The sequence below is a fragment of the Rhinopithecus bieti genome, unplaced genomic scaffold (assembly GCF_001698545.2).
Source record: "Rhinopithecus bieti isolate Rb0 unplaced genomic scaffold, ASM169854v2 scaffold_64503, whole genome shotgun sequence".
In the NCBI taxonomy this organism is placed as follows: domain Eukaryota; kingdom Metazoa; phylum Chordata; class Mammalia; order Primates; family Cercopithecidae; genus Rhinopithecus; species Rhinopithecus bieti.
In genome coordinates this window covers 708,421-717,657 of record NW_016825208.1, presented here as the reverse complement: position 1 = coordinate 717,657, position 9,237 = coordinate 708,421, and positions in this window count along the sequence as shown.

The following is a 9,237-nucleotide window of genomic DNA, read 5'->3' as shown; positions in this document are numbered from 1 at the left end:
CACCAGCCTCAAAATTACAACAAAAACAAAATAGGTTTAATTAGACAACATTCTCTGTTGGTGAGGTTTTGGAGAACAAGCATCCTCACATATTGCTGGCATAAATTCAAAATGGTACAATACCTGTAGAGGGAAAGTTGGCATTCTTTTTTTTTTTGAGACAGAGTCTCGCTCTGCCACCCAGGCTGGAGTGCAGTGGCCGGATCTCAGCTCACGGCAAGCTCCGCCTCCCGGGTTCACGCCATGCTCCTGCCTCAGCCTCCCGAGTAGCTGGGACTACAGGCGCCCGCCACGTCGCCCGGCTAGTTTCTTGTATTTTTTAGTAGAGACGGGGTTTCACCATGTTAGCCAGGATGGTCTCGATCTCCTGACCTCGTGATCTGCCCGTCTCGGCCTCCCAAAGTGCTGGGATTACAGGCTTGAGCCACCGCGCCCAGCCCACACTCAACTAATTTTTTAAAAAAATTTTTAGTAGAGACGGTGTCTTGCTATGTTTCTTAAGGCTGGTCCTGAACTCCTGACCTCAAGCAGTCTTCCTGCCTCAACCTCCCAAAGTGCTGCGATTATAGGCATGAGCCACCACGCCTAACCAGAATTTGGGTCTCATTGTCCAAGCTAATCTCATGAATGAGGAAGTGCTCTGCCCTGTGGTCAGGGACCAGGGTATTGATCCTCTCAAAAATTATTAAATCGGCTGGGCGCGGTGGCTCACGCCTGTAATCCCAGCACTTTGGGAGGCCAAGGCAGGCGGATCACGAGGTCAGGAGTTCAAGACCAGCCTGGCCAACATAGTGAAACCCCGTCTCTACTAAAAATACAAAAATTAGCTGGGAGTGGTGGCTGGTGCCTGTAATCCCAGGCGGGAGCCTGAGGCAGAGAATCACTTGAACCCAGGAGATGGAGGTTGCAGTGAGCCGAGACTGCACCACTGCATTCCAGCCTGGGCGACAGAGCGAGACTCCATCTCAAAAAAAAAAAAAAATTAAATCGTCCAGCCAACATGTACAGTACTGTGGGATATATAAGAAGGGAAGGGATAAGATCTGCCTTCATTAATAGTCTGGTTAGAGAAGGCTTAAAAGTAAGCATGAATAGGTAATGTAATTTGATCAATTGTCTAACATGTACTCTAGATTCTAAGTTGCCACATACTCAAAAGGAAACACTATCCATGGCTTGATTATTTGACAGGGTCACTTGAGGATAGACCTTGAAAAATAATGATTTTTTTTTTTTTTGAGACGGAGTCTCGCTCTGTCGCCCAGGCTGGAGTGCAGTGGCCGGATCTCAGCTCACTGCAAGCTCCGCCTCCCGGGTTCACGCCATGCTCCTGCCTCAGCCTCCCGAGTAGCTGGGACTACAGGCGCCCGCCATGTCGCCCGGCTAGTTTTTTGTATTTTTTAGTAGAGACGGGGTTTCACCGTGTTAGCCAGGATGGTCTTGATCTCCTGACCTCGTGATCCGCCCGTCTCGGCCTCCCAAAGTGCTGGGATTACAGGCTTGAGCCACCGCGCCCGGCCGAAAAATAATGATTTGAATAATCAGGAAACAGGGAGCCATTTTTCAGAAGTAGGAAAAGAGCAGAGCTAAGGCTTGGGAGGAAGAACAAGCTAACCTGGGAGTTAATGGATGATAGCTGCTGTGGCCATTTTTCTTAAGAGTTAGACTGGGGAGATGGGTTTGGAAAGTAAAATACAGATGATGGGTAGTGGTATTAGGTGGTGACAGGCAAGGCGTGCTATAGAAACCTGAAGGGTGAAGCCCATAACTTTCGTTACGGGAATGGGGTAACTGAATCCTGCACTAGCTAGGGGAGATAGGGAGGGAAAGAAAAGGGCAGATGGAAAGAACAGATGTGGAGGTTGGGGAGAAGGGAGTGACGGGAGATGTATCCAGTTCCAGAGGGAATATGGAGAGCTGTGTGGCTAAGATTTAACTGTTTGGACATTTAATTTGGGGGAATTGTTTTCCAGTCAAGTGAATAAATAATACTGGACCTCAAGTACAAGCTTCATACGACAAGTGAAGGTTTGGTGTGGAGACAGCTGCATAGTCAGGGAACACTCTAAATTAGAAATAAGAAGGCCGGCTGTGGTGGCTGATGCCTGTAATCCCAGCACTTTGGGAGGCCGAGGCAGGCGGATCACGAGGTCAGGAGTTCAAGAACACCCTGACCAACGTGTTGAAACCTCATCTCCACTAAAAATACAAAAAAATTAACCGAGTGTGGTGGTGCACACCTGTAGTCCTAGCTACTCAGGAGGCTGAGGCAGGAGAATCGCTTGAACCCAGGAGGCGGAGGTTGCAGTGAGCCGAGATTGCGCCACTGCACTCCAGCCTGGGCAACAGAGCAAGACTGTCTCAAACAAAACAAAAAACAGACATAAAGAAACATGCCTCTTACGGAATTTGAGGGGGAGAAGTCAGGGTCTTGTCAGTGACCTTGGATAAGCCATTAGCCTCTTGATACCTCTTTTCTCATCTGTAAAATGAAGGTGGTAGTACCTACTTCACAGGGTTATTAGGGGATTCAATGTGTAATAATATGTAAAGTGCCTTAAACTCCATTGCTTTTGTTATATGTATTTCATATTATAATTTTTTCTTTTTTTTTTTTTGAGATGGAGTCTTACTCTTGTCAGGCTGGAGTGCTGTGGAATGATCTTGGCTCACTGCAACCTCTGCCTTCCAGGTTCGTTTCTCCTGTGTCAGCCTCCCAAGTAGCAGGGATTACAGGCATGTGCCACCACGCCCGGCTAAGTTTTGTACTTTTAGTAGAGATCGGGTTTTGCCATGTTGGCCAGTCTGGTTTCAAACTCCTCACCTCAGGTGATCTGCCCACTTCAGCCTCCCAAAGTGCTGGGATTACAGGCATGAGCCACCGCACCTGGCCTACACTTTTGCATTTTGAAGTTTTTAGTTCGCTAGTCTAGATGAGATGATACATAAAATATATAGGAATGTTATTTATAAAGTGAATACCAGCTTGCATTTCAAGTATTTGATCACTAATTTCACTACTTCAAACATAGTGAAAAAATACTCCAAAATAACTTCCCCTCACAGGCATAAATTTCATCTCTCTTTCTCTCTCTCTCTTTTTTTTTTTTTGTAAAGATGAGGTCTTGCTATATTGCCCAGGCTGGTCTCAAACTCCTGACCTCAAGCAGTCCTCTCTCCTAGGCCCCCCAAAGTGCTGGGATTACAGGAGTGAGCCATAGCACCTGGCCACAAATTTTATCTCCTCCAGTGTATATGTTTTAACTTCTGTGATCCCTCTAGCCAATCATACATGCTGTTAATGGAATTAATAATTCACCTAAATGTGGGCAGAAGTATGCCCTCCAAAAAGCAGCATAGAAATGGAACACGAAAGGGAAACATTTCCATGGTAGCGCATGGAAATTTCATTAACCACATTAAATTGTTTTATTTATAAACAACTTATTACCTACAAGTGATGCACATACGTGGTACACATAGTAAACCTTGTAGAAATGTGTTTTTTGGTTTGAGACGTGGTCTCCCTCTTTGCCAGGCTGGAGTGCAGAGGCTTCAGTGGCTCACTGCAGCCTCAATCCTCTGGGATCAAGTGATCCTCCTACCTCACCTTCTCAAATAGCTGGGACTACAAGCGTTCACCAACATGCCCAGCTCATTTTTTAATTTTTTTGTAGCATAGAGGTCTTGCTTTGTTACCTCGGCTGGGCTCAGACTCCTGGGCTCAAGTTATCCTTCCACCTCAGCCTCCTTAAAGCCAAAGCCTGAAGGTAGGAAAGGAGAGCCTTCAGGGAAGGGACCAAAACGTGCAAAGACCCTGAGGCTGCGAAGAGCTGGACATAGTCAAGGAATGGCTGGAGCTGAGAACTTGAGCATGCGCCAATACACACGGGGTCTTATATGCCTTGACCAGCGGGTTGGGATGTGATCAGGAGAGGCTGAGCAATGGGAGGCCATTGGTTCTGTTTAGCCAGGAGTGCAAACTGATCCAGTTTTCATTTTTACAAAATTGCTCTGGCTACTAGGTGGTAAATAGTGGGTGTGGGGAGACAGGGAAAAGAGATGCCAGGAGAACAACTCAATATTACTTTGGAAAGAAGATTCTCTTCATCTAAGAATGGAAGGGAGATAATGTAGACTCAGGTATTTCCATGGGAAGAGAAGGGGAAATGTTGCTCCCAGTGGATGGGACTCACTCTTTTCCAAGCTTTGGTGCCAGAGAATCAAGAAGAGTAGGCCAGGCACGGTGCCTCATGCCTGTCATCCCAGCACTTTGGGAGGCCGAGGCAGGCGGATCACTTGGCAAAACACCGTCTCTACTAAAAATGCAAAAATTAGCCAGGCGTGGTGGCACGCACCTGTAATCCCAGCTACTCAGGAAGCTGAGGCGGGAGAATCACTTGAACCCAGGAGGTGGACGTTGCAGTGAGCGGAGATCGCACCATTGGACTCCAGCCTGGGCAACAAGAGCAAAACTTCGTCTCAAAAAAAAAAAAAAAAAAAAAAAAAAAAAAAAAAAAAAAAAAAAAAACGCCAAGCAGCAGTAAGTGTACCATCAATGCTAATATTAATGTGTACTGGGCTAGCTAGTAGGATTTTGTGATTTTTCAACATGAGGTCTACTGCCCAGGAGTAGGAATGAAAGAAATGAGATAATGATTCTGAATTGAAGATAGACCCGTTGCCCCTGGGAAAGGACTGACAGGAAGAGAACATTGAACGTTACAAGGGTATTTTAGAGGGAAAAAATGGAAGCAGAAAGGAAAAACAGACTGAAACGGGAGAGAGAAAAGTGCCTACAGGGCTTGGTGAAGAAACATCATTGTAGTGAAATGAATGAAATGTTCAACCTCTCTCCCCCTGCAAAAAAACAAGGAAAATCTTCTCTTTATATAATCTAAAGTTTTTATGTAAGTAAAAAGGAACAGGTAGGCTGGGTGCCGTGGCTCACACCTGTAATCCCAGCACTTTGGGAGGCCAAGGCGGGTGGATCGCCTGAGGTCAGGAGTTCGAGACCAGCCTAGACAACATGGTGAAACCCCTTCTCTGCTAAAACTACAAAAATTAGCCAGGCATGGTGACAAGCGCCTACAATCCCACCTACTCAGGAGGCTGAGGCAGGAGAATCACTTGAACCCAGGGGGCAGAGGTTGCAGTGAGCCAAGATTGTGCCATTTCACTCTAGCCTGGGCAAAAGAGTGAAATTCTTGTCTGAAAAAAAAAAAGAACAGGTTCTTTTGTTTTGTTTTGTTTTGAGATGAAGTTTTGCTCTTGTCAGCCAGGCTGGAATGCAATGGCACGATCTTGGCTCACTACAACCTCCGCCTCCTGGATTCAAGCGATTTTCCTGCCTCAGCCTCCAGAATAGCTGGGATTACAGGCAACAGTCACCACGCCCAGCTAATTTTTTTGTATTTTTAGTAGAGATAGGGTTTAACCATTTGGTCAGGTTGGTCTCNGTTCGAGACCAGCCTAGACAACATGGTGAAACCCCTTCTCTGCTAAAACTACAAAAATTAGCCAGGCATGGTGACAAGCGCCTACAATCCCACCTACTCAGGAGGCTGAGGCAGGAGAATCACTTGAACCCAGGGGGCAGAGGTTGCAGTGAGCCAAGATTGTGCCATTTCACTCTAGCCTGGGCAAAAGAGTGAAATTCTTGTCTAAAAAAAAAAAAAGAACAGGTTCTTTTGTTTTGTTTTGTTTTTGAGATGAAGTTTTGCTCTTGTCAGCCAGGCTGGAATGCAATGGCACGATCTTGGCTCACTACAACCTCCGCCTCCTGGATTCAAGCGATTTTCCTGCCTCAGCCTCCAGAATAGCTGGGATTACAGGCAACAGTCACCACGCCCAGCTAATTTTTTTGTATTTTTAGTAGAGATAGGGTTTAACCATTTGGTCAGGTTGGTCTCAAACTCCTGACCTCAGGTGATCCACCCGCCTCAGCCGCCCAAAGTGCTGGGATTACAGGCATGAGCCACCGCGCCTGGCCAAATTTTCATAAATGATTTGAAAGAAAAGGAGCTTTCTTTTTTTGAGACAGAGTCTTGCTCTGTTGCCAGGTTGGCGTGCAGTAGCATGATCTCGGCTCACTGCAACCTCCACCTCCTGGTTCAAGCGATTCCCCTGCCTCAGCCTCCCGAGTAGCTGTGACTACAGGTGTGTGCCACCATGCCCAGCTAATTTTTGTTTGTTTGTTTTTGAGACAGAGTCTCGCTCTGTTGCCCAGGCTGGAGTGCAGTGGCGCGATTTCAGCTCACTGCAACCTCCGCCTCCCAGGTTCACGCCATTCTCCTTCCTCAGTCTCCTGAGTAGCTGGGACTACAGGTGTCTGCCACCTCGCCCGGCTAAGTTTTTGTATTTTTAGTAGAGACAGGGTTTCACTGTGTTAGCCAGGATGGTCTCGATCTCCTGACCTCGTGATCCGCCTGTCTCGGCCTCTCAAAGTGCTGGGATTACAGGTGTGAGCCGCTGTGCCTGGCAATTTTTGTATTTTTAATAGAGACGGGGTTTCACCATGTTGGCTAGGATGCTCTCCCATCTCCTGACCTCGTGATCTGCCCGCCTCGGCCTCCCAAAGTGCTGGGATTACAGGTGTGAGCCACCGCGTTTGGCCGAGCTCATTCTTAAAATATAGTAAAAACTTTAAGCTCTCTTTAAAGGTTCTTGTGGCTTGTTGCAGAAGATAGAAGAAAGAGGGTGAGAAGCAGGCAGCAGATGGAACCAGAAAGAAAGAGAGACAAAGTTGTGACCACTAGGCTGTGACATGTTTGGGTTTTTTCACTTGAGCTGTATACTTCTTTGGTATTTCACGTCCTAGCCTGGTCCTTAGATTATGTCTTGTCAGGTCTTCTCCCAGTGCACAGAGCAACAACAGACTGACCTGAACACCCCACACACACACCAAGCCTGGGCAAGGGGAAGGTATAACTACCCACTTTGGGCCTAAATGCAGTGAGGCCTTTGAGAGACATTAATAAAACATCCTTGCCCCCTCATGTGGCCAATGCCAGAAATACAGCTGAGACACGTGTTCCAGGGCAGTGGAGCAGCATCAGCAACTGGGAATTTGTTAGAAATGCAAATCTCAGGACCCATCCTGACCTACTGAATCAGAATTTTGCTGGACCCTACCCCAATTTGTCTCTTTTTTTTTTTGAGACGGAGTCTCGCTCTGTCACCCAAGCTGAAGTGCAGTGGTGTGATCTCGGCTCACTACAAACTCCACTTCCCAGGTTCAAGTGATTCTCCTGCTTCAGCCTCTCAAGTAACTGGGATTATGCGCGCAAGCCAACATGCTTAATTTTTGTATTTTTAGTAGAGGTGGGATTTCAGCATGTTGGCCAGGCTGGTCACAAACTCCTCACCTCAGGTGATCTGCCCACCTTGGCCTCTCAAAGTGCTGGGATTACAGGCATAAGCCACTGCATCCAGCCCAAATTTGTTTTCTAATAAGCTCTTCAGATGATTCTGATGAATGCTAACAGACTTGAAAACCAACGTTCTCAACCCACGTTAAACATGTTAGTTTCTTCAACTGCCCCATATCTGCCACACACACTCTCCCCCGAGTGATAGATCTTTTTCTTTTTTCTTCTTTTTTTTTTTAGATGGAACTTCACTCTTGTTGTCCAGGCTGAAGTGCAGTGACACGATATTGGCTCACTGCAAGCTCCGCCTCCCGGGTTCATGCCATTCTCCTGCCTCAGCCTCCCGAGTAGCTGGGATAACAGGTGCCAATCACCACGCCTGGCTAATTTTTGTATTTTTAGTAGAGACGGGGTTTATTCATGTTGGCCAGGCTGGTTTCGAACTTCTGACCTCAGGTGATCCACCCGCCTCAGCCTCCCAAGGTGCTGGGATTACAAGCGTGAGCCACTGTGCCCAGCTTTAATTTCTGATTTTAAGAAGAGTGGGGGCCGGGCATGGAAATGGGGAAATGGAGTTTCCCTATGTTGCTCAGGGTAGTTTTGAACTCCTGGGTTCAAGTGATCCTCCCACGTTGGCCTCCCAAAGTGCTGGGATTACTGGCATGAGCCACTGTGCCTGGCCAGAGCCACTTTGGGAAGAGCAGTCTATACTTACCCTTTTTTTTGTGATGGAATTTTGCTCTGTCACTCAGGCTGGAGTGCAGTGGCATGATCTTGGCTTACTGCAACCTGCACCTCCTGGGTTCAAGCGATTCTCCCGCCTCAGCCTCCCAAGTAGCTGGGTTACAGGCACCCAGCTAATGTTTATATTTTCAGTAGAGACGGGGTTTTATCACGTTGGCCAGGCTGGTCTCAAAACTCCTGACCTCAGGTGATCCACCCACCTCACCTTCCTAAAGTGATGGGATTACAGGCATGAGCCACTGTGCCCAGCCTTTTTTTTTTTTTTTTTTTTTGAGACAGGGTCTTGCTCTGTTGCTCAGGCTGGATTGCAGTGGTACTATCATAGCTGTGGCCTTGAACTCCCAGACTCAAGTGATCCTCTCGCCTCAACCTCCCAGGTAGCTGGAACTAAAGACATGTGCCACCATGCCTGGCTTTTTTTTTTTTTTTTTTTTGCATTTTTTTTGTACAGACCCGGTCTCCCTATGTTGCCCAGGCTGGTCTGAAACTCAAGTAGTCTTCCCACCTTGACCTCCCAAAAGTGCTGGGATTACAGACATGATCCACTGAGACCCAACACTAACCTGGCTAAGGTCACCCAGACTGTAGAGAGGTAGAGCTGGGACAATGGCCTTTATCTGACTCCAGCATCCTCAGGTTTTCCTCTCTTATCTGTAGAATGTGGATAAGATGACCAAAAACACATCCTAGAGAGCATGGTAGTCAGGATAGGACTGTTCTAGGAACACACACGAGGCATGTTAGGGAAGACTCAGAAAGATGAGAACCAGGAAAAACCCCTGTGGCTGAGATCTAGTCTGTATCCTAGAGTGTTTTATGTACTTTTTGAAGTATTTTTTCACCAGTACTTAATAGCAACTCTTAAATCAAGCATTAGCTCCAGAGGAGTAAAAATCAGATTCCACAGATTTATACTAATGTACCTAACACAGGTGGTAATGGCTTTTTTAAAAAAACAGTCCAGGCCAGGTGCGGCGGTTCACGCCTGTAATCCCAGCGCTTTGGGAGGCCGTGGTGGGCGGATCACGAGGTCAGGAGATCGAGACCAGCCTGGCCAACATGGTGAAACCGTCTCTACTAAAAACACAAAATTAGCCAGGCATGGTGGCAGGTGCCTGTAATC